This window comes from Cyanistes caeruleus, chromosome 10 (assembly GCF_971803275.1).
Source record: "Cyanistes caeruleus chromosome 10, bCyaCae1.hap1.1, whole genome shotgun sequence".
NCBI lineage: Eukaryota > Metazoa > Chordata > Aves > Passeriformes > Paridae > Cyanistes > Cyanistes caeruleus.
The window spans coordinates 950,966-977,473 of NC_141710.1; positions in this window are offsets into that span (position 1 = coordinate 950,966).

The window sequence follows — 26,508 nt, forward strand, 5'->3', positions numbered from 1 at the left end:
TTTACCTCTGAGTAGACAGAAACTGAACCTGGTGAGAGATTTAAGTACTATTGATAATACACTGCCTGTCTTAAGGCACTCTTTATAAAGGGACATACATAGATTTTTAGCTTGGTAGTCACATGGTGCCCACAAACTTTAGAAAATGATTTCTGAATGTCACATTCAGCAAGTTCTTTGTGCAGTGCTGAGGCTCAAATTACCAGCTATTGTTGTAGTTCAATTGTCTGAATAACTGAATGTGCCTTAAAATAACTTAAAAATATATATAAATATAATTTTCCGACATTTGGGCTTAAATAAGAGCTCTCTTGCATGACAAGTTTCATTCTGGAGTGAATTTTTATTGCTGAGTTATAAACCCCTGGAGTAGCAGTTCCTAATAAAAATGCTGCCAGACCCATAATGATAACAGCACAGTGGTGCGGCTGTAATAAAGAGAAAAAGGGACTCATCAGACTTGCAGCTTAAATTATTTTATTTTTTTTATACAGTAGGCCTTTGAGAGAGGATCCAATGCTGATGATATTCATGGAGTACTACTAAGAGCTATAAAATTGTTGACAAATATACGGTCCTTCTACAGAATACCAAAAAATGAGATATTTTTCATTTGGCAGTTCGAGAGTTGCTGGTGACAAAGGAGCCAGTGAACATTAAGTCGTGAAATTATTTATTATGAACACCACATCTCACCAAAAAGGGAAAAAAAAAAAGAAAAAAAAGCAGAAGCAATATTAGAAAGCATCTGAGTGGAAAAACTGATTATTTTGTTATTCAGTGCCTGTGCTGCTGGACATTTTTTATGTTAGTTATCTGTAGTGCTGCACACTGTTCAGAAAAACTGCTTTTTCTGGGTTGAAAAGTTGCTTATAGAGCAGGATGCTAATCTGATGGCAGGGAGTTGCAGCGGTGTTTGTTAGGCTTTGGCAGATATGTTGAGGTTATTTTGATCCCTTCAGGATTTCTGGGTTTAGCACTGCCCAGTGTGGGAGGCAGCAGGGGAGAGGCAGCTGCTGGCTCCAAGGAAGGCAGGGAGGTGTGGAGAGCTCTGCTCCTGCAGCCTCCAGCACAGCTGAGCAGCTCTCCAGGAGCTGCTCCTCTCCTCTGCCCTCCGGGGCTGCTGGCCATCCCTCAAGGCAAGAAGGCAGTTTTGGATCTGCTGAGGGACTTTGAATGCAAAGTCTCCCAGGAAGAGCAGCTCTGGCACCTGCAGAGCCTCTGCTTTGCCTGGGAGACAGACAGAGTGTGTCCTAGGGACAAGGCTGGTGGGAATTCATCCACGCCCCAGCACCTGCAGGAGCTCCAGCAGAACCTTGGCAGGGCTGGAGGCTGCTCGGGGGCTGCTGCTGCTGCAGCTTTGGGGGGGTGTGGGTGTGAGGAGGTCCCAGAAGCATCTCAGGGGACACACAGAAGTAGAAGGCACTGCAGTCACACCCTGGAGGGAAGCTCCTGGCTGTGAAGCTCTTTTTGTACCCTTGAGAGTGAGCTACAGCACTGAGATTTCTTTTGGTGCCAGGTTTCTCAAAGCCCATCACAAACAGTGCACAGGCTTGCTCAGATCCTGTTTGGGAAATGGATAGAAGGTAGAACAGTTGTTTAACTATTGAAATGACATCCAAAGGACTGACCTGGGGAGCAAACCTGCTGTTTCCAGAGGTGTAGCTGCTCAGTCATGATGGGAATATGGCCAACCTTGTCTGAAGCAAGGACATCTTTTTGGGTGCTTATTTTTTAATACTTCAAAATTAACCTGAAATAACACTTGTACATTTTGGCCTTGGTTTACTTTTTTTTTCATTTTGCCATTTATTGTGGGTACCTGAACAACAGAATTATATAACCAGACCTGTTTTTCCTGTCTTCCTAAGCAGATCTGCACGTCTGAGCCACATAAGAGTCTGGGTGTCTTGCAAGCATTCCAAGTCAAAATTTGTTGTCTTCTCTCTGCTTGTGAAATTAAAAGATTATTGGCATTATTAAGTGTTTTTCCCTAGATATTTTCTGTATGCAACAGCACTATCCAAGGAATGTATTCAGGCAGGTAATGAATGACCTGTGGCACTGCCACAGCTTCTTATGAGTTCCCAGAATCAAATACTTGTTTGGAGGTCTTGCTTCCTATGATAATGCCCTGTCTGTCTTCAGGCTCTGTCTGCAGGGTACCAGAAGTACTCTGGGAAAATCTGGTAAAAAAAGTTGAATCAAGTGCTCAGTGCTTGTGGAGGTTGGCTGGATGTTGGTTTCCAGCCAGACCAGTAGCTGAAAGGCTTTATTAATATTCAGAGTAGGTGGTTTCCTGCAATGAAAATAAAGAACTGTTTACTTAATGGGCAAAATAAGCCTTATTTTAATTACAACAGCTCTGGCTGCCAACATGCTTTAAGTATAATTATTTTTAGTTTAAATATTCTCCTTGGGTATGCCAGGTCCATTTCCTTTCCTGTCTTACTCCATTGCCTGACCTAGATCTAATATAGCACAGAACTTGTGGGAGTGTTGCTGGTTATAAAATGAGTGAGTTGTGAGAAGAGACCACAGAGATGTGAAATGTAAGGGCAGAGCTGAGCAGAGGTGTTGGCTGAGTGGGCACACCTGATCTGGACCTTAAATACAGAGGAGCAGTGTATCCAAGTGTACTGGAAATCTATGGAGTCTGAACTTTTTTTGTACATTACAGACATCTGAATTTAAGGTCTGCTGTTGAACTAAATTTCTTTATATATTTATTTGATGTATTAACTCTGGGTAATTTCCAAGGGAAGGGAAAAAAAAAAAGTCTTTGAAATTCAAGGCTAAATCCTTGACCAAGGTATCCAGAGAACTGTTTTCTATTACTGGAAAAGGGGGACACATTATAGAGTACCTTCAAGCCCACTATACGTTTACATAAATTATAGTGGTTTGGGTGGGGGGTTTATAAATTTTTCTTATGGCACAGGCTCATTTGGCAATTAGCAACTCCACTAACTCTGCCAGTGGGTTTGGTATTAGTAATGAGTCTAAAGGGATATAGGACCCTTGTTATGTCTTGGTCTTCTCTAAGGATTGCTGAAATACATTTCTGTTGAAATGCCTTTGAGCTTTATTCCCTCCCTGGCTCAGTTGTCAAATGTACACATGTGGGAGCACAATGGGGAGCCTGAGATGGAACTTCCATTTCTGGGCAGCTCAGAGGCTCATTGCCTCCATCATCACCCTGGAACAAAGACACAATCCAATGTAAAAGGAATGATCAGCAGTGTTTGATCTAAGGATGGAAAAGGCGAATATAGAGAAAAAGAAAACCTGGTGAGAAGCAGCCTCAGACTATCTGAGCCCACATGCCCTGTCCTCTCTCAGCAGCAGAATTCAGCAGCATTCTGGGCAGTGTCACAGCATCCAACACCAACCCAGACAGCTCAGTCTGAGCCTTCAGCCTTGGAGCCTGAAAATGTTCTTCCTTCTGAGGTGAAGGAGGAAGACTTGAGGGGTAGCTCAGCATCCCATCGAGGCTGCCTGCACAGGTGCTGATGCCTGACATCCTGAAACTGGCAATCTGAGATAATTCACCTTAGCAAACTGCTCCTCCTAAACAATGCATTTCCAATCCACGGGAAATTCTCATGCAGCAACGTTTCTCCTTCTGAAATTCAATAGTGGTAGAACTATCTGCAGAAACTTGCACTTCAACTCATACCAATCTCCAGAGGAAGGGTAGAGCATCTCATTCCTGGCTTGCAGCCAGACAAATGACAAGGAAACCAGCTTCCCTCTGCAGAGGAGCCTTTAATGGCATGAGCCCACACAGGGAGGGGGGACAGGGAGATGATGCAATTTAACACAAACAACCACAGCTTCCGTCCTGAAATCTTGCACTTCTCTTGCTTTAATTGTAGCAATTACATAGGTGATGAAAAGGGGGAAAAAATCATTAGTTTTTCATCAAAAAATCATCATGAGGAGGTAACATCAGATGCATATGGGCACTCTGCTCAGCAGATTCCTGTCTCTGAAAGCGCTGCTACATGTGGAGCTCTCTTACTCTGTTGCAGGACTTAGATCTAATGTATCACCAAAATTCATTCAAGCCACCCTCAGAGGTAGTGATATGCACAGTATTTCAACTTGAGAACACACAAATGGCCCTCAAGAAGTGAGAAACTAACTAATTAAAAGCAAAATAGATGCTTGCCATGTGTTTGCAATTGAGACTGCAAATGGAGAAGAGCATTTCAGGGTCAAACTCTGGTCAGTCAGACAGAGATTGACTGTGTGAATGCACCAACTGTGTAGCAGGGAGAGGAATTGGGGGCTTAGAGACTTAATGTGGAAAATGATAGTCCAATTTGTGGGGTTTTATCTTCCCTCTAGATTTTAGTCCTGCAGCTCTTTACTCACCTGAGCAGTAGAAGGAGATGGTGTGTTGTGACTCAAAAACCAACTACTTATTTCTTTGGACCTGCCTGATGTGCTTGAGCAGGACCTTGAACCCATCAGCCAAGTTCAGCTGAATGCTTCTCACTTCCCTGAGAGCCAATGAAGTGCAGGAAGGAGCCATGTCCATTTTCCTGGCCTGCAGTGCAGACTGCCTGATGTCCAACACACAGCAGAGATCTCCAGCTCTAGCAGTATATGGGTGTCCAAGGAATATTCCCAGCAGTTCCCAAGTATTCAACACTATCAGTTTTTCTAGAAGATGACTTTCAGGAGAAGGTGACCACTCCAGCTCTGGGTTTTTCTGCCAGTCTGGTTTCTCACAGGAAGCTTAAGCCAAAATTAAAGTCATCTTATCCTGCCTGCTGCCAGGAAGGTTATAACCTGCACTCAGTGAATGCTTCATTTATTACCATGAGTTTCACATTTATTACACTGAATTTCATCTGTCAGTTTTTTAGCCCTGTCAAGTCTTGTCTGCAATGTTATTCCACAGTTGTACAAAATTCTTTCTTATTTACCATCTGGAGCAACTTAGTATGAGCAAACTGTGTTGTTCACATTCCTTTGTAGAACTTTTATAAAGTTTTGAAGGATCTGGACATATCAGTCTCTGTCCTTTTGGAGAACTCCTGGTGATGTCCCTGCTGCAAAAAATAACTGTTTCCAGCTCAGCTTTCTATCTTTTGGGCAATTATTTATCCATGTGAGACCCTTGCTTCTGATTATATGGCTGCTTAATTTCATTAAAAGCTGCTGCTGGGTGGACCTTGCTGAGTGCTTTTGGAAAGTCCATGTTTACTGTAGCAACTTGATTTCACTTTTCTTCTTGGCCTGTTCAGGGAATTTCAGTAGGACTGCCAAGCTTGACTTCTATCTATGAAGCTATGTTTGTTTTCTCCCCAAAACTACACTTATTTGTGCATCACAAAATTATTTCTTTATTCTGTATCTATTTGCCTTGGAGAGTCATTTGGCTTACATTAGTCCCTAGTTTCCTTGATTTTTCCAGGAATTATATCTCCACTTCCAGCACCAGGGTGATTTTGATTAAGAGGCTTCAAATCACAACTGAGAGTCAGAAACCTTTCATTCTTACTTCTTTCACAACTCCTGCCTTAAATCCTCTTCTCCAGTGATTTCTTACTTTTGCCTTCATCTGCCTTTACAATATCTTTTACTCACAATTCAATCTCAGAACAATCCTGAGACATCCTAAATCCTGGTCCTGGCCCTGGCAGCTGAGCAGTTTGCAGTTGTTCTGTCTGATGTCACCTCACAGATCAGCCCCAGTGACCCTGGTCAATCCTTGCAGGTTTAATCTTGGCTATTCCTGCAGTTCCCAGGGGCCTGGGTGTGAGGTGGTGGAACTGACAATCCTCCCTGGGAGCTGCTCCCTTCTGAGCTACCTTTGGTCCAAGCCCTCTACAAACCCGTCACTGCATAAATGAAATATGCACATCTCTCTGCAGGTGTGAGAGGGGAAGTGCAGAACCTCACCTCACGTGAGCAGATGCTCAGAATAAGCAGCTCAGCTTTGAAAACCCCCTATTAGTTTTAACCTGTGGCAGCCAAGGTCATGTTTGAAGCCGTAATTTCAGGTGAGTTAAAAAACTTAACAAAATTAAATCACTTCATGGAGCAGGTAGAGATTTAATTTATATCTCTGGTGCTTTCATGACAAAATATTCTATTGGGACAAAAAGATATTGAGTCTCATTCAATCTTTCATGTGTGGACACTGTCTAAATAATTGCTAAATCCTATCTTTTGTTGCAGACTTACTATTTTTTCTGTGTTTTTGTACCTTCCATTGAAGGAATCAACCTTAATCAGAAGTTAAAAGTTTAAGTTATCACTTCCTAAGGTCTCAAGGGAAATGAAAACAGGCTGATTATTTCTTAGCAGCTGAGGAAGAATTCCCTGAACACTGTGACATGACAAATTACTGGATCTGTGCCATATGGTGAAGGAGAACATTCCTGGATAGGGATCACCAGTGCACAAAAGAGAAGGATGACATATTCCTCCTTTATAATTATCAAAAAAAGACAGATGGGGAGGCACAATTATGCCATGACCATAAAAAACTTGCACGGGAGAAACTGAATCCTGAAAGTTCTGTTACCAGTACCAAAGGAAGAAGCAATTAGGATGGGGAAAGTTTCTTTTAATCTAATGAAAGGGGCAGAGGGGAAAGCGTTAAACAAGCACATGGAGGAGATGTGTTGAATTTACATCACTAAAACATGCATCTTTTAGTGCAATTTTAGTGCAAACTAAAATAAGCATTTTTCTTTGAACATGGAGCTCTTCATCCTTCTTATTTACTTCCTAACATGGGAGAAGTAACTCCCCCAGCTGAGATGAGGGTTTCCCTCACTCCCCTGCTCTCAGCTATTCTGGGATGACACCAGGGAGTTTTATGGTTAAAGTATGGACAGACATGACCCAAATTCATGCCATCAGAACTCCCTAACAGGAGATTGGGGTTTTAACTATGGCATGCTGTGATAGGCAGTGATTTAGCTGCCACAGGTACAAAGAGCAGTTTTTCTGGGGTGCTTGCAGGGCAGGAGAGTCAGCAGAGCATGTATCAGGAGGCAAAATGTTCCTTATGCTCCTCTGCATAGAGAATGGCAGAAGAAAAAGACCTCTACAAATGTGCTAAAGAGGAGTATGGGATCCCTTCCTGTATGTCATCCATGAGTACTTATGTCAGCACTTCACAGCAGGAAAATAAATCACCTTGACAAGAGATAAATTGTGCTGTACTAAAACCCCAGCCCATGGGGAGAGCCAGGAGCTCTGTTGGCTTCACTGACCCATTTCAAATCAAAAAGAGTTCCTCGGTTGCTCAGAACAATCTAGAAGAAGAAAAATTTGGATCAAATGGTGAATAAATTGTCAAATGTATTAATTTATATTCAGTTTGGGACTTTGGCAGGCCTGGGGCCAGGGCTTAGGACATCTGGGGAGTTCAGGCCCCTTGCTGTAGATGCTTGTACATGGTTAGGGCTTATCTAGTCTGAAAGATAAAAGGCAGGAGTTGGGTGCAGGGAGGGCCTGTGCTGGCCCATGGCACCTCGTGTCTGCTGTGTTGTATCAGTGAAGAGATGCTGGTCTAGGGGTGTTCCTCTCATGAGAAATCAGCCCCTTTGCTATTAAAAATCACTGGAGTGACAGTGCAGCCACATGTCCACTGAATCCTCAAGTGACACTTCTGGGCAGACTCTAGAGGAGGAGGATATGCAAAGGTATTGCAATGTTTCCTCCAGAAAACACTCAGGCTAGTTAAACAGAAATCAGGTTTTGAAGCTGTGCCTGCCCAAAATCGCTCTGGTGCACTTATTCCCATGAGGATTCTGTGTTCCATGGTTTTGGATGATTTGATGTACACAGGAGAAAAATGCTGTTTGCAACTTCTGCACAGCTATTGAAATATCCAAGAGTAATCTCATCTGCTTCTACAGATTTATGGGCTCCTTATTTGAATGGCCAATCTGGCATTCTGCACACCTTGAAGAAATTTATTCCTATACCCCATCAAGACTCTTTCCTTTGGGCTGTTGTGTGCAATATTCTCGAGTGTTTGTAGCAGTGGAGAGGGAAGCACATAATATCAGACTGAAGGTAGGAAGTAACGATGTTCTTGCAAAAATTAGCCCAAATTATCTTGCAAACCCTATCTATTTGACTGCTGTGTTGAGCAATGTCCCTTTGAATGGACAGGGAAAGTTTGACAATTATATTTTGAGCAGAATTACTTAAAAAATAAAGAGGTGTCTAACATGAAACTTGTGAACTAGCTATGATAGTATCTGCAGTTAAAGATATTTGGTTTGGTCTTAGGAGGACCTACAGATATTTCTTGTATTTGTTTTTGATGTCCTGTTTATGATCTTCCTACAAGGTGTAGGAAGAGGCAAAGTTTAAGGCTTTGTGGCTGGGACAAAGATGCATTTTTGGGAGAGCTCACAGCAAGGCCCAGCAATGATCAGTCACCCCTGGACACAGACATGCACTCCAGCTGTTGCCATGTACAAAAATATACAGATGATTACATGTCCTGCACTGTCTTGTCCTTCTTGGTCCCTTTCAGATTCAAGACTGTCTTCCTGTATATGTAAGTGTGAAAAAAGTGTGGACTGGGATTTGGTTAGATCTATTAGGCAGAGCTGAATCTAAATGCCAGCATAAATGGGGGAGCATTTGCTAAAAGGTGCTAAAAGGCAGATCTTCTTCAAATGAAAGTATCCTGGTTATACTTAATCCAGGTGATTTTTGGGTTTAGACTCTTATTTTATCAGCTTTGTTGTTTGGGATCCATGTAAGTTAACAGCTCAGTTTTTCTTCAGTGCATTAAACCTCTGTAATTCCCTCCTGCAGTTGGTTTGCCAGGCACTCACCAGCCTCATGCACAGGCAGTCCCCAAGGTGTACTGTACTGCACGCCGTTCTTCTTGTCTGACACTTGCTCTCATCAGCATTTAAAACTCTGATATGATGGTAATTAAACCCTGGATACTCTCCAGCTTGTTTTAGTGGCTTAATCATACTTTGTGCTTTTGATGAAACTTAGTATTGAATTCCAGCAGCCACGCTGATTGCTCACAAGCTGTAATGACAAGGGCAAGCCATTCGAAGCCATTCCCACCTACAGCATTTCCTACCTTCCCCTGTGTTGTGAAGAAATAACATCTCTTAATCCTTTGTGTGTTGAGTTTTCCTCCGGCCATCGTTCCGCTGTGCACTGAGCTGAACAGAATAGCTCAGGGGGCTCTGTTATCTAAACATCTCAAATGAGACAATTTGAAGCTGCATGAATCTGGAGTTACAGTGCAGATCTCCCCAGATGCCTATGAATAGCCTTTCTGCCAGCAGGGAATTTGATTCTATCTCAAATGATTTTATTCATATGCTTAATGATGTTGGACAGTTTGACTACACGGAGTTTTCAGTCCTGCCAATAGATAGTGTTTCTTTGCTAGGTTTCATTTGGACACTAACAACAGAGGGCAGAAAGCAAAGATGTCTTTCCTGCAAACCTCATGTTCTGGGGCAGATCCAGCCTTTCCATGAGGAGAATAACCTCCTCAGACATCTCAGAATTTGGAGGTTCATTATACACGGTGTGAGATGTGTCAGAGACTGATATAATGTCTCCCACTCCTCTTTCAGTGCTTTGTAAAGAATAGTCTTTCCTTTGAAAGTAATATAATTGGCCAAAATAGCAAACAGCAAGTTAGCAGTGCCAGCATAGAGTGTGACAGTGCAAGTATAAGCACTTTGGGGTGAGCTGCATTGCAGATGAACCAGCCTTTTCTTTTTTCTCTCTGCATTACTTTTTCAGAATGAAACACTTCTCTGGGGTCAGAATGAGTGGAGGGGACTGATAATTTTCTCTTTGGGTAATTCATTAATATTTATCCTGAGTAAAAATCACAAAATCCAGGCTATGTAGAGCAGCTAGGTGAGAAAGGTCAAATCCTCCAGGAGTACTGAAAATCTCACTCTCAACAGAACACTGTCAGAGACTTTTGCCACAGTGGCACAGTTGGTGATCTTTAAACCAACACAGTATTAATAGTGCTGTGGCATTCTCTGTGGTCAGTTTAGTTTAACCCTGTATCTGCAGTTCTTTTGAGGTTCTTTATGTGTGCATGAGAGGCACACAGACACGTGCACTCAGCTCTCTCCTCCCACTCAGCAACATTCAGCAGTGTTTCAGTTTTCTTGCTAAAAAGACTGTCTGGTCTGTGTGTGTGCCCCATCCATCAGAGTATGGTGTATCTGTTTTGCATAGTTTAGACTCTTCCTTTCAAAGTTAAACAAAATTCCAAGTCAATACTTATTTATTTATTTATTTAGTGGGGAAAGCTCTGAAAACAGTCAGAGCTCATAATTACACCCCCATTCTCTTTAAAGTGATGGTATCTAATGTGTGTATTTCAAAAGTATAGACTTTCGGCTCTGGATGTTCAAATATTTTCATTTTTTTTAATAAAAAGCATGAGGAAGGTTCTGCTCCCACTTTAGTGTCCTTTTCCAGGTAGGCCAGTCAGGTTGAGTGTAGAGGGCTCCCTCCCACCCATGACTCTGTCAGACTATAGATGTTACACATGCAGGACCAGAACGTGCATCAATCTGTTAACAGCAAAAGAGGATAGAACCTCCTATATTTAATAAGAGAAAAATCAGCTCCTCCTCTGTCTGGCTGCTGGTAGAAAAGCATTGTCCCTCAATCCTGATTCAAATAACATGTCTTCTACACAAGATATCATCTCCTTGCTGAGGCTGTAATTGTTATTGTAGCCACTCTCTCTACCCCTTTATTTTTAGCTAATAAAAAAAAAGTCTTGGGAGAGATGTTTGCTGTCAGTTGTTCCACTTAAGATGAGAAATTGGTGAGTTAAGCATGACTTTGATGCAGTCCTATGTATTTATGAAGAATTTACAAAGGATGGTGTCCCTGGACACAGCAGGACTCAAGAAAGCTCACTTAAAATCTGTCCTCTGGCTTTTCCTCAGGCCATGTTGTTAGTGCTTCTTGCTGTCCAAGGCTTTATCTCTTCTGGCTTTTCAGTGCACAGTTTTGCTTTCCTTCCTTTTTGATCATTTCCACTGATGAAGGCCTTGTCCTCTGAGTGTACATCCCGACATCCTTGGGAAGCTCTCCTTGGAATAATTAGTTCTGTTTTAGTTCTGCTAGGGAATTCTAACCATTTCCTTGCTTTATTTTTGCCTCTCTTCTCTCTGGGCTGTAGTGGGCATCAGCAGGTTTGTACCACCTAGAGGAAAAGGTGCCAGAGGTGCCCCTGTTGTCTGATATTTATGTGCAGGGCAGTGAGGACCTCACCCTGCTCTTTGGTGTGGGCAGAGGGCACACAAGAGATCACTGAGGGTACGAAGGAAAGTGGGTAGCCTTTAGGAGAAGCTCCTTGCCCATATAAGCGGCAACTGGCAGAAAGGTAGAAATGTTTTATCTGAAAATGTGGAATATGCAGAGCTGGAAGTTCTGAGTCAAGGCTTTTCCTCCCAGACTGGCAGGTACCTCCGTCCAAGCCAGGGAGTTGCAGTGTCCAAATCACGAGCCTTAGGGTGAGAGAGACTTTGTCTGGTAGGTGAAAGAGCTTCTGGTGGTGTGGCTGTTGATCTTCAACTGGCCCCTGGCCACCTCAGCAAGCCATGGGAATGAGGCTGGCTTTGGAAGGAGACCAGTTAGTGACCCTGAGTGTTGAAGCAGGAATCAATTTGTACAGCTCTGTTTCTGTCTGAGTCCACAGCTTTTCTTCAGAAGCACTGGGCATCTTCTCATAATCCTCAGTAGCTCTGAATATGGAATGCTTCTGCAGATCGTCCTCTGACTCTCTGTATTTGCACTCAAATGGATCTGGGCAGCTACCAGACAAGCAAATGATGTTCATGGCACCTGGTAGCAATAGATACAAGAGTGTTGCTGTGGGCCTGATATTTACATCAGAGATGGGATCAAACCCGATGTGTAGTCTTGATGTCTTCACCCTGAATGTGTAAAACACCTTTTCTCATTGTCTCTTTGGATTCCTAGCACAGAAGTGCACTTGTGCAGGTCTGGAGTGTCATTAAGTCTTCAGGAAGGCTCTGTCTCAAATGGTCTCTCACAAAACTTGGGTGGGAAATTAAACCTCCCATAAGTACCCACCACAATAATGGGGGCTTCTGGATTGCACTTGACTTTGCCACAAGCAGCATTTCCACTTGTCACTTCCATTTGCCTTGCCCATGTAAAGCACCAGGGTGTTGGAACAGGGATGAAATTACTGATGGAAGCCCCAAATATCTCTTGCAGCCACATGGCAATGCCTGGGATGGGAGGCACCACAGGAGGACCAGGGTGCTATGGCATCCAGATGTGGTTTGACGATATCAAATTCAATCAGTGGAGTTCAGCTTCTGAGCTCTTTATTCTGATGATGCACAGCTCTGACCACCAATGATGGTTCTGGACATGGTGTTTTCACATATTGACTCTAGGCAAATATCTCTGTGGCTGGAGATAAAAAGGAAATTGTGTGTTGCACAGTTATAGTACTGTCATTTCTGTTTCATTTCAGGCATGTTGCTGAGCACAAGATACATCTGAGATCTGAGATTAAAAAGGACAGTTTTCCTTTGCTAATGGAATAAGTTGTTTTAGTACAGAGTACAAGCGAGGAATTGGTGTCTGTTTCCTGTTTGAAGATAAACAAGGTCCATTCAGCAAAATTACACGGTGAGGCAACTCCTGAAAAGCTACAGAAATGGGAAAATCTGCAGATTCTCTTAATGTAGTTGCTCTAGATGCTTTGGGAATACAGGAATCATTTATTCCATTATTTTGTGGAATAAATGCACTGGTTCATTGCAAACTCATAAACAGACAAGAACAAGCAAAGATTTTTCAGATAATGGTCTCAACAGAGAACAGCTAATGGGACCAATTAGCCCTTATGATATAGCTGCCTTATGACTAATCTGAGCAGCCTGTGGTGGGTGATGATTTATGGCACTTGTGTGAGCAGAGCAAGCAAAGGCATGGGCTGCAGACTTGTGGAGGAGAGAACTCTAGTAGGGGAACTTAGCTGCAGCACAGAACTTTCCAAATCAGGATGTCAGCAGAGAGGTTTTGGGACTCAAAAGAGAGGGCTGTGGTCTGGGAAGGTGCTGGAGGAGCAGTGGGAGGGTGCAGAGACCACTCACTTGGTCAAGCCTTTCAGAGGAGCAGCAGGAGATGGGAGGTGGGAGCCCAGTGACTCCATGGATGACATTTTTCTCTTCCCTGGTGGAAGGAGTGGGAGAGCAGCTGTATCTGCTATCCCTGGTTTAACAGGGTTTGAGACACTGCAGAGTGTAAATAGTATCTCATAGCCAAATCCTGTTGAATCAAGCCAGGTTTGAGAGATGTCTGTCTCACAGAACTGATCTAGGTTTGGGTGGGGGTGGAACAGGAACCTGCTTCAATTCATCTGAGTTATGGCCCTTGGAGATTAGTCTGAATTTCAGAGAGGTTGCTAATGATTTTTAGGTGAAGAAACTCTGTCCCTGAAAGGATTTCTGGTATTGAGAGAGATCTAAATGTTCTGGGAAGTAGGAGAAAGCAGGAGAAAACACAAGCCCCTAAAATCAACAGTATGAGAGGAAGCTTTCCAGTGACACAGGTTGGAGAGGAAGCCTCACCTTTCTAAGGGACTTGCTAATACTGAATGGGATGTTGGTGCACTGATTCTGGCTGCATGTTGTGTGCTATTCCAGACTTCCTGAACAGTGCCTACCTCCAGCATAGAAAATCTTATCTTCTTTCCTTTCCCTGAAAGACTTGTCATTTTCCTCACAGATGTTGCAGGCTGCAGTTTTAGGGACTGAGAGTAGGAGGATGGATATAATGATAATGATGTAATTAGGGAAAAGATGATCACATAAAAGATTAAAGAGCAGAGTATTATGAAAGATGACAGAAAGCAGGCATTTGCCATAGTTCATGCTTGTGTCTGTGTTTAATGTGTTGCCACTTTATGAATGACAGAGATGGACAAAGTCTTGCTACCCATAACTGCAGAAGTTCATAAGGAAGATGGATGGCTCAGTGCATGTGCATCTAACTAGAAAGGTGGCTGCAATGAACTTTTTGGACAGAGAAAGGGAAATACAGGTAGCACCACTACTGCACAGTGAATGAGTAATTGTAACTATGGGAAGTATGAGAATCCTATTCAGGAAGCAGTGAGAAAAGCAGTCTTTAACCTCAAAGACTCTTGGTAGAATATCCAGATGTGGACAGATTGACTTTATGCTGGATTTCAGGAAATGCTCAAAGGCACAGGTAGGGAACAGTGAACTGGCATTCCTATAAAGACCAAAAGGGATCCCGGCCTAGATTCCTGCACAGGTTGTCTAGGAACATTTTTTGAGAAAATTTGGGGTTTTAGCTAGAATGAAAATTTAGTAAAGCAAAGCTCTGGCAGTTAAAGGGATTTCTAGAGACAAAGACCTGAGGAGGATATGAACATCCTTGGTAAGGAAAATACAGATGACAGCCTGCACAGGGAGAAGGCAACCCAAAGTGATTCTTTTCTGTTTCTTCTGTTAGAGGGTAATTTTATACAAGACCAGATTAAAATGGTTTGAAATAGCCTGAGTAGTCTTTGTGATGGGTGGAGGACAGGAATCTTTCACACTGAAGCCTGGATACTATTTGATTTCCTGTCAGCTTCCTTAAATAGCCTAATTGCTGTAGTTTCATTCATGACATTTAACTTCCTCTTACTATAAAGAAAGGTTAATTCAGCATGAACAGATAATTTTAAGACTGCTTTTATGTTTGTATCATATTGGTGCTTAAAAATTATTTCAGAGCTGAAATTTCTTGAGAACTACCTGCAGGTTCCAGCTGAAGCATGTAAGATAAATTACAACCCATTAACCTGAGAAGAGAAAGAAATTATGATAAATAGAGCACAAAATTAACACTTTGTGCTGGATGATGTCTGTGCTCTTCCCTGGTACACTCTCTTTACCTTTTTATGGCCCTTGTGTTTGCTGTGGCATTAGGCTGAAGGGAGGCTCTGCACTTCCCCAGGACAAGATCTGCTTTGGCCAGTGACTGCTGCCTCGAGTCTTTGGCCTGAAATGGTTTATTTCTATGGCAGTTGTTCACTTCAGTTAGCATGAATATTTCCATGAACTCTTTGCATACATTTGTGTTGATATTTCACTGATGGGCACCTCTGGCAGCTCTGCTGATGTTATGTTGCAAACTGTAGAAGGAAAAAATAAATTGGAGAGAGAACACGGGCATGCAAGTACTGTCCCTTCATCTTAGTCATGAAAACTTTGATCTTAGTCATGAAAAATTTTAGATCTGTTCCCAGCAAGACTGCTAGTATACCTGAAGAATCTCTCCTTGACCTGTCCTTCTTTTGTACCATAACACTGTCATTATTCTGAAGCACACATACCTGCTAGACCCACTCAGCTAAAATAATTCCCTGTGAATGATTGTCTCCTGAGCAGTGTCAAGAACCCTGGAGTTCTGCCAAAGCAAGTGAGTTCCATGTGTGAATCTGGAGTGAGAGCAGTGAATACAGCCCTGGGAGGTGTCTATTCCTGCTCCCCGTGCCCTTAACACAAGCAGATTTATTCTCCTCCCCACCACGGAGACAGACTAAGGCCTTTGTATCATCTGAAATGAAAAAGGATGTGAAAACATTCTGCAGAGGGGCTAAGATAAATCATTGCCATGCAATAGTCTCCTTCTTAAATAAGTTTTGAAAATATAATTCTCTGTGTGGTCAGGATTATCCAATAGTATTTATATCATATCCAAAGCATATAAAGGAAGAGGATGTTGATGACAGCTGATGGAGGAGGGAACCTGTGGGATGCCTTTGACCATCCGTGTGCTCTTTTGTTACGTGTTCTTCTGGAGCCCTGGCTACCCAGGAGGAGTCACTGATGATCCTTGTGGCAAGAGGGGCAAGAGGGCCCCAGGGAGGAACATCTCTGGTCAAGCTGAAGATGTATTTTCACCTGGAGTGGGAAGCTGAAGGAGCTTTCAGGTTTTCTCCAAGCCAAGTGCAAGCTCTGTGCATGCTCATGAGGGAGGGACGGGGATGGAAGAGAGTTCAGGAGCAGCCTGAGCTGAGCTGCATGTGTCTGCTGCTCCCAGGGCACACGGGGCTCTGCTGACACCACCACAGCCCCTTCAGCTCAGCAGGGAGCGTCTCAATACCAGGAACAAAACCGCAGCCATCCCGGTGGAACACTGCGAGGTAGAAGCTGCTGATGTGTCAGCCTGTAGGTCAGCTGCTGTTCTTTCTGTGCTAAAGAGCTTGGAGGGAGGGAGGGAAGGAAGGCTGTTTGGAATCGCTGGGATTGCTGTGGCTGCTCATGAGAACCGCAGGGCTGGGAGATGGAGCCGATCCTTGGGCCTGTCCCTGCCTCAGGGTGAGGGAACTGAGGCAAGAGGAGCTTTGCCCATGAAGCAAGTGGAGGTTTTGCCCCTGAAACAAGTGGAGGTTTTGCCCTGAAGCCAGAGAAGGTTTTTGCCCTGAAGCCAGAGAAGGTTTTGCCCTGAAGCCAGAGAAGGTTTTGCCCTGAAACCAGAGAAGGTTTTTGCCCTGAAACCAGAGAAGGTTTTTGCCCTGAAGCCAGAGAAGGTTTTGCCCTGAAGCCAGAGAAGGTTTTGCCCTGAAGCCAGAGAAGGTTTTGCCCTGAAGCCAGCAGAATCAGTGTCAGTGCTCCAAACTCGTGGGCTTGCTGACCAGTCCTGGTGTTTGGCTCCTCTGCTGTGCTGCTCTGCCTGGAAGGGCAGTGTGAAAGCACAGGCTGTACCTGAGGGCTGCGGCTGTATTTTTTCCCTCTATCCGGTGGATGCTTTTGTATTTGAGATTTGCCTCTGAGGGACAGTTGCTACAAAAATCTTTCCTGCTGGCCTTGTGCTCGTGTTCTTTTCCACATGCAGTTCTACACTTAGAAAGCACAAACAATTGAGTAATACATTTTTCAGTTATTTTTGGGCACAGCCTTGTGACACAAATTTGCAGAAATGTTTTCCTAACAAGGTTTTAGGTAGATCACTGCTTTCTATAAATTAATATTTTTCTGTAGATGTGGGCTTAAATCACTTTGCTTGTGGATTATGAATATCGTGAATTGTTTCAGTGATGCTTTTAGGAAAATAAATAGATAAAATAGAAATAATAATTGTTTGTGCCAAGGCTTGAAAGATGTTTTCTCATTTCTGGGAACACGCAGGCTGAGATTTTCTTCCTTTTTTTTTTCCCCAAAGCTACTGAGAGGTAGTCCAGCACATACTGCAAGGCTGAAATTTATTTGTTGTGTACAGAGCTTAAATACAAATACTGTAATTAAAAATTCTGACCTACCTGGTCAGCTGTTTGTTATTACTGAGGTTTGGTACCTCAGTGCAGTGTTTCAGTAGTGACATTCCAGACCATCCAGGGGAATTCTAAGGAAGGGTGGCACACTAACCTTGTGCTCTGGGTTGTCTTCGCAGGCTGGCTGCAGAGGACCACAGGGTTTAGGTTGCTGTGTCCCCTGCTATTTCAAAATTAGAAATATGACCACTTAAAACACCTCCTTTTGAAAATGCAGGCACTGCCCTAAGAGCATTCAGTGTCCAGTCCCCAGCAAGGCAATTCCCACTGGAAACTTCTTCAGAGTGTATGTCCAAAATCACTTCCAGGAATCTCATCCAAAGGCTTTTTTCTGAGTCTGCCTTTTGTGTAGTGTCTGTGGTTCCTCCAGAGGTGTGACTGGATGGGAATTTATCTTGCAGCATTTCCCTTGGCCAGGTGCAGAAGGGAGCCAGAGCCTTACCGGGGTTGCATGACCTGCAGGGTAGGGAAGCAGGACAGAATTTCTGTCCTCAGCTGGCAGCTGCAGAGCCCAAAACCTCTCAGTGGCAAAGAATTTAGGAGTGTCACACTAAACAGGTGTTTCCTCTTTAATTTTATTTGGTGGGGTTTTTTGCAAGTTCTTGAAAGAACTCTCCTGCAGGAGCTGAAGTACTGTTAAACATGTTTGCTTTTTAGGAAATTTTCAGCCTCACAGACGGAATGGAGATGACTGACTTCAGCAGGAGGGGCCTGAAACCTTCCCAATGATCACAATGGGAGGCAGAGCAACAGTTGATCTGATGAGGTGATTAAAAATCAAGCATCCATGACAAATAGCCCTTCAGAGGAAGTTAGCTTATGTGGAAGCAACTTGAGCTGACCCTGAGGTAGAATAATTACACTGAAATGACATGAATTGCCCAGCACACTTACATATATTTTAGTTTCTTGCCCTTCTGATCGTAATTAAGTGCCTCTACCAGATCAGAAGCTGTTTTAAGTCATTTGGAAATAAAATTACTGTGCCTACTGTGCTGTGTAAAGTTTAGGAAAACCTTAATGAAACAAATTCTGTCAAGGGAGGCTGCTTTACTCTCTCGAAGTACTTAGTTTAAATCAAATGGATACGGATTTCTAACTTAAATTTATTCCTTGTATTGTGTGAAATCTCTGTGGGTAACCATTGATTCAAATAGCACTGAATATTGTCGTGCTGGGAATCCAGTTTTTCTTATCTGAAACCTTTCTCCTTATACAGGTCCCTGCCACCAGGGCTCACCTCAACAACCTTTTATTTTCATTTACGTTCCAAAGCATTAAACCTCATTTCATTAGAGTGTATGTACTCATTCAGAGTTTCTCAGTGAACTGACAGTCTGTTACAGAACTTCAGGACCTGAGCTGTTTACCTGGGAGAATCGTGCATCAAACCCAAGAAAACTGCTCACAAGCCTTGGCTTTGCACAATTTTCTGTACAAACTGCCTTCTTTTTGAGCTCTGACTTCTGGTAAACATGAGACCTTAAATGCAAACCGACCATATCAAAAAGTGAACAACAATTTATATTTTTTTTTTTTCTGTAAAAGATATTTTGATTGAAAATTTGATTTTGATTTCATGTGATTTGGCATTATTTCCCTCAGACAAAATTTAGCATGTTTTTTCTTATATTTCTGATCAAACTTGGGGTTTTGTTCTGATTCATTGAAAGCCTTGTGCATTTCAGTAAGATCTGTAATCTAGAATTTGATGGGTTTGTGTATTAGTTCAGCTCTTCTTTCTCTGCTTTTTATTTTTAGATACCATTATTGCAATCAAGGGCAGGATTATAAAAGGTCGAGATGTTGAATGAAACCTCTAATGTATGAAAACCCAGAGATGGATGGCTGTAACTATCATGTTCTCTTTTAAAAAAAAATAGCAGCCTTGTTTAATGAAAACTGTGTAGGATAGAGACCCTGGTGAACATAAGTTACAGTTAGAGCACTCAATTCAATTTTATTGCTTTAAAATCTATGAAAATCAACATCAGAAAAATGGATTTTAGAGTTAAATCAGAATTAAATGATCCTGCTCCAAAACTGTAGCCTGCTATTTTGAATGAAACAACTTATGAAGAACAATAGATCTGGACTGAGACCAGGAATTTAAAATTCTGGCCTTTTGGTTCTCTTCCCTATCTGCCTTAAGTGAGTGGTATCCAAAAGCTGTGTGTTTATTCACTTGTATTTACTCATCCTCAGTGCATACACTGGAAAACTGGGTGAGCTCCTGCTGCCATTGCTCTTTTCTTTCTTGATCACTTTTCACTAATGGTGTTTTTTCCCAGAGGATACTTGGTGTTCACTCCCAGGTGTTAGTCAAGACCATGCCAGTATTGGCTGCTTGCTTCATTGTTGTATTTTGCAGCATGCTGTGAATGTTCTGGATTCATTCCCAAGCCTGGAGTGTCACTAGGGAACCTTGTCCTGTGACTAACAGTGGCTGCCAGGACCCCAGCACAGGTAGAGTTGAGGTGTCTTTGGGGCTTGCTGGAACTGCAAGGTTATGGCATTTCTTGTGCCCTCAGGCAGCTGCAGTGGTAATGTATAGAAGGTAATCTCTGAAGAGCACAGGTGACTGTCAAAATGAGTTTTTACAGGTAAGAAAGTATCCACGAGCCTTTTTACCTAGGGATGATACTGGGAATATTCATATCTCAACCCCACTGTGACCTGGGAACTGAGCAGGGAACTGCTCTGTGTATGAGGTGGAGCTCCAGTGTTCACCCTCAGGGTAAGGAAGGTGAGCACTTTCCCTGACCCTTTCCAGCTTCAAATATGGCATTTTAAATTCAAAAAACCTGTATTTTGACATTAGCCCATCCCTCACCTGCACTGTCTTCACAGCCCTTACACACACTCACGAAGGAATACACAAGTACAGGCTCCAAGATCTCTGGGAGGCTGCACTTGACTGTAAGGAGAATGGAAACTATCAAAGTTTATCTCACACCAAAGCAAATTCCTTTCTGGCTTTAGAGATCTTGCAGATACCTGCAGATATGCTATGGTTTTTCACTCCATTGTGCTTAGAAAAGCCAGTCCAGCCCAGAAGAGTTGACAGCAAAACATAAAGTGAGGTTATATGGGTCAAAGATGTGTGATTGTGTTCACACTGAATAGCTACCAACTTTTCTCTCTCAAATGCTTTCCCACATTGGATCATTCTATTGTTACATAAGAGAAGGGGGTTTTGTGTTTAAAACCTCAGGTGAATTCTGGAGAAGGGAGTTACAGGTCTTATTCAGCAATGCCCAAAAACCAGAATTTCTGAGTGTATTTCACAGACTTTGAACTTCACATCATAGATCCTTTTTCTTAAAATAAGCCCTAGGTAGCACAAGAACTGTTCTGGATCATTGAGCTGCAGTTATTCCCTGAATTCTGGGAATTGCAGTGTAATATTTATCCTATCCAAGTGTTGCCCTCGTAGTCCAATGAGCATCACTCACTTGTGTATTTTGTAACAGGGAAGCCCCACAAAGCTGCTCACCATTTTAGGGTAGGTGGAAAGATTCTAGTTGAATGCTGTACTATTTGCATTGGCTGGATGATGGAAATCTATCTTATTCTCCCTTGACTGTGCCACTCAAGTGATGGCTTGCCATCAGTACAGAACACCCTGTTACCCTGGTCAGTGTAGAATTATTCTTTGGATGTCTAAGGAAAAAGTTTGCATCTCCTCACATCCTGCTATTTTCCTTGCATGCCGCTGCTCCTCCAGTGTTAAATAGCTCCTGCAAATAATCAAAATTGATAATAATCAAATAATAATTTGATTAGTATTGATTTTATTTGTTACTAGTTTTTTTATTATATTTTTTTTATTTGATTTTATTTTGTTACTAGTGGACCATCTTCAGATGAAAAAATAAGTCCAAAAGGTGAATGCCTTAACTTCCTGGCCAAAAATGTTTCCTGACTGCTTCTCATGGACTCTTCTTCTTCAGTCCTTGGACTCTGTCTGTGGTGAGAAGCTGCCTTTGCTTTTTTTCTCCTCCCTCACCTCCTTGTCCTTGCAGATTGTACAACCTTAAGGAAACACACTCAGGAAGGGATGGGAGAAACTAGGAAAGCACTGGGGAGAACTGACACCATGACAGAAAGTCAGAGGAAGCTCTCCAAGAGAGGTAACAGGCCCCTGGAAGAAAAGAACTGCAATGACTGAACTTCAGAAAACATCATTTGGGATTTGAATTAATAAATCACATTGAATACTTTGTGTATTCAACTTAAATAAAATTCCACAGATTCATAAGCAAAGGATGGAGTATTTGACACTATCTCACAGATTTCTGTCAGTCACATGTTACCTGTTCTCAAGAGCAGAGAGATACTTCAAGTTTTAATGGCACTGTAGATTATCCAAGAAGTGGGTATCAGGCTAAAGCTCTGGTGTCACACTTGTCTCTGTTGTTGACTCTTGCTCTGAGAAATGCATTGTTGCAGGTGGGATATTCGTGTTTAGTTTCTACCTGAAGAGGCTTTGGAGAGCTGTAGAACTGCTGAATTTTGATTCTAGAAGGTGGAGACCCCCTGAACAATTGTCAGAAGCAATTCCAGCTCTGGTGGAGGGGGGAGGTAGAATTAGCATTAAACCATTTTGAATTGTGGCACTTAACTCCACTAACTACAATTATAGTAAAATGCCTTCTAAAGTGTCTGATTATATCTTACAGTCAGAAGTTCTAAATAAAATGGATAAACATACATTAAGAAGCAAAACAAGAGTGAGTGTTAAGTACAGAAAACAAGAGAGATTGCTAAGGATAATTATTATATGCAACACCCTGCATGAGGTGTGAGTGTTTTGTTGATTCTTTGGTGTTATATATTTAGAAAAGGAGGCTGAACTGTCACCTTTGTAACTGAATCGCTTATCACCGAGTGCATTAAGTAGGAAACAGATTGCTTATGTTGCCTTTACATGGTTAATCTGTCTACCACATTCTGAGTTTCTCCCTACTCAGTCGGTGGAAGATTAGAGCCTTTTTTTCATAATTGCTTTGTTAAACCACTTCACTGAAATTAGCATTTAAATAAGGGCAAATTGAGCACTGAACTGAATTTCCATAAAAATGCGATAAACCCCAAGCCTATCCAAGGTCTATAAGCTGAGGTAGCTGCAGCTTGTGTAGGCTTTGTGTGGAGCATGAAAGCAGGCAGGACACAGCTGCCTTCTAGGACTGGGGCAGCATCCACGTGTCATTGCATGGTTTGTAGGACAGGGAATTCTGGTTACTGGGCATCTCTAAATAGCACAAAATATTAAGACATGCAGAAGGCTCTTTTTGGTCTTCTAAACTGCTCATGTATGTGCAGCCTCAATTCAAAATTTGTCTTATTTCAGGCGCAATGATGAATAAATATGAGGAAGAGAGGGGGTTTATCACAGGGGAGTCCTTCAGATCTCTGTCCTTTTTGCAGCCTTCCAAATAACAACAGAGTAAAAAAGCAATTTTTACCTCAGAAGTATTTGGCCAGCCTTCAGGGTCAGTGCTTAACACCCTGTGTGACTGGGGCTTGCCAGAAGCACTCTGAGATTTCATGCCCATTTATATTCCATTGGCTTTCGAAACAACCTCGTGAGCCAAGTGTGAGGATGCAAAGCCTGAGCTCTTCCATGGGTCACCTTTGGTTTTATTTTGGTGGGAAGCCCAGGCCAGCACAATCTGTCTATTGTGATTTTAGGATAAGTGCAGAGGGACCTGGTAGAGACTTCCAGGAGGACTGTTCTCTCCAGGAGAAGGATATTCAATTCCTATAATGGGCTCCAGGTCTGGTTCTTTGAACACTGTAAAAGGCACAGCCTTGTGGTGTAATTTGGAATAATTGCATGGGCCCTTAAGAAAGGGGTGCATCTCTTATATACATTTCTTCCAGAGAATTGGGATCTATCCCTCTGCTAAAATGTGGCAAAACAGGAACATGGTACAAAAGATTAACAGTGTGATGCCAAAAATCAGAGAGGGGAGTGCATGTAAGTATGGGAGGAGGAGAAAAAAGAGAGGCTGTGACGGCTGGGGAAGAGACTCCTGCTTTGGCCAGGAGTTATATTTTTATATGAAGTCTACCCATCACTAGCTTATAACTGGAGGGATTGTAATTGAACTTGATCTGCATTATTGTATCACTGTCTTAATTTGGATGATTGTGAAGACACAACCCTAAAATTTTCTTATTCTGTGTGTTGGCATATCTGGCATGTGTTTGAGTTGTGATGAGTTTGTGTAGTTGTATATATATGTACACGTCATGTGTGTATATATTAAGACCATTTTGGTTGATTTATTTTGCCACTTGTTTTAAACAAAAGGTTGGAGGGATCCAGAGTGACTGTGTATAGGTGTGAACACTCCCTTCTGATGCTTCAGTAAATTCTGGTGTAGGCTGAGGTCTGTGCCTGGAAGGACAACAACAAAGAGCCCTTTCCAGTCCAATTTCATAGGGAGGCTGAAAATGGAAATGCAGATTTTATGATGCAATGCTGGAAGCAAATAGAAACAAACATAAGAAATCTACCATATACCAGTCTTTACATCACTTAGATGTTTATTCCCCCAAGTTTGCATCATGGCTTTGTTCAAAGGCCAGGGGAAGCTCATTTCTAGTGTTGGCTGCTTCCAGGCCTGGGGCAGGATCTCACCTTGAGGCAGCTACTGAGGTGTCTGGATACAAAGCTGTGGGCATACATAGGTCACCCAGGATGGTTTATGAAAAGAGGAATTTATTAACTTGAACACTTCAGTCATTAAAAATCATAATGAGAACTGCTAATGAAGAATGAAGTTAAGGAAATGTGTAACAGCAAACAGTAGAAGTGTTTCCTGTTGATATTCATGAATTGTCACCTGGGTATTTGTGAAATGATGATGAGTCTGTGTTTCCTTTTTGTTTCATGAATATCCCAATATGTAGGTTAATACATACAAGTACTTTGGAATAATTAGACACAGTTCTACTGCCTTTAAGTAATTGCTGATATGGGGATTCACTGGACTCACTGTAAAGAACACAGTAAAATGGCTCCTCAAACACTGAACTCCAGCGCTGGCCTGAAGGAGAAGCAATAGGGGGAGATGGTGAAGGGCACATTGCAAAAGGAGCATGAAATGCTCCTTATCCTTATAGAATGAATTTACTACAGCTTGTTACATTTGCTTATATATTGCTAAGTATATAAAAATGAATAGAGGAATATTTCTCTATTATAATGTAATGAGAAGAGAGGAGAATGTGCCATGAATGCTTTTAGAGCCCAATCAGTTCATTAAAGATCTTTACGCAGAGGTTGTTTTCTAACTCGGGACGCTAAGCCAGCTGTTCTGGTTGAGGCTCCCAACCTTTTGTGCAGCATCTGCCTAGATCAAAGTTTTTTGTGTTTTTTTGGCTGTTCAAACACTGTAGGTTATGCAGTTCTGCCAGTGTGAATGAAACTTTCAGGAGCAGATGAAGCAGCTATTCCAGACCCAGTGGACACTATGGAGTAGAAGCCAGGTATGTGACATTTTTGTTGGTTGTCAAAACCTCCTATCCCCAGGGCAGTGTCCTTTGTGCCATGGTGCTGAGATATGGAGCAGAACAAAATCTCAGCTGTCTTTGCCTTTCAGCCAAATGGACAACAGACTCGCTCTCCTCTCAAAACAAAGGGAATTGGAAGCATTAGTGTAAGATATTTTTTTTAATTTCTGCTCTGGTGAAATACCTCACATTGTGGAAGGTCTATATTTAAGCTGTGTACACTTGGGGGTTTTACTCAAAGGAAATACTTGCCCTGGGCCTGGATGTTGCCTTCCACCAACATGTGAATGGCTATTTTAAACTGACCTTAACTGCATTTTATTTAGCTATTTTTCACTAAGATTTCGGTAAAGAGCTGAACTACTTGTTTTTACTGTTACTTTGTAGGTCTCTCTTTTTTATTTCCTTTTTTTTAATATAACATCCTCTGGTTAGTTTTCCTACTCTGCATTTACAAATCATCCCTGTGCAGTGCAGTTGTTGAGCATCTCTCCCTTCAGCCCCATATGCTGAGGAAAGGAAGAAGCAGGAGGATCTCTCCTAAAGGTGAAGAACACGGGACAGCTGTGTGGGGGGACACCAGAGGGCTGTGCAGCACAGTCCTTGCTCAAGCTGTGTCTTTGCACAGGAGGAAGGAGCTGGGATTTGTCTCTGTGAGGAGCCAGACTACAAGGAAATGCAGGTCTTCCCAAAGACCTGCTGTTAAAGGACCTTGACTTAGAGATGGCATTGAACTCCTGACAGAATTCCCCAAAGAATCTGTTTTGTGTTAATCTATTTAGTAATCTCTCTGTTGACCCGTATTTGCTCCTGGCCTCCAAACATCCTGTGGCAATTAAATCCACAGCATAATGATGTGTTATGTGCAAAAACCATGACCAGGGGGAAGGAGCATCAGAAGCTGGAATTGATAAAAAGCCTGGATAATGCAGGTATCAGCTGTATGAAACCTTTGAAGATCTGCTTATTTGACTCCAGATTTGATCACAATTCTGCTCTCACTCGATTTTTATGCTAGTCTGGTATTGCCATTTTGAGGTGAGATCAAAATTAGGCCAAAATACTTCTAAGGGAAGGCAATATCTGATGTTCCTAATTAAAAATAACAAATCTGCTCTTAATGAGAAATAACCCAATGCTTAAGAGAGACGGCTTCTTGTAAAATTTAAGGAACATCTGAAATCTATGAAAATAGTCAAGCTCGTGTTATTTCCCTCTCATATAGGTACCCGTGTGTTTAATTAGGAATAACATTGAAGTCTTGGAGTGTTGCATTTGTGATAAGAGTTGATGTAACAGGCTTTGATACTGTTAGTTTAAAGAAATTCAATTAATAATTAAGGTGTTTGCTGATATCAGTCATGCAGCACATTCAGAGGCAATGATTGCATTCTACATATTTGATTTAGACAAAAACGAGTGCATGTCTTTACTTTAATCCCTTGTTCCATAAACAAAGGATGTGGGGTGCCTGAGCAGACAGGGAGGGGTGGGAGACAAGAAATGCCATCCTAAACTTATGCTAATTTAAACATGGTACCTGGCTGCCCTGTTGGTGATGCCTTAGGATTTTAGCTTTTATATTTTTCATGTATCTGTAATCCTGCAGTTCTTTAGTGTGTAACTCCAAACTCCACACACAGTGTGAGCTG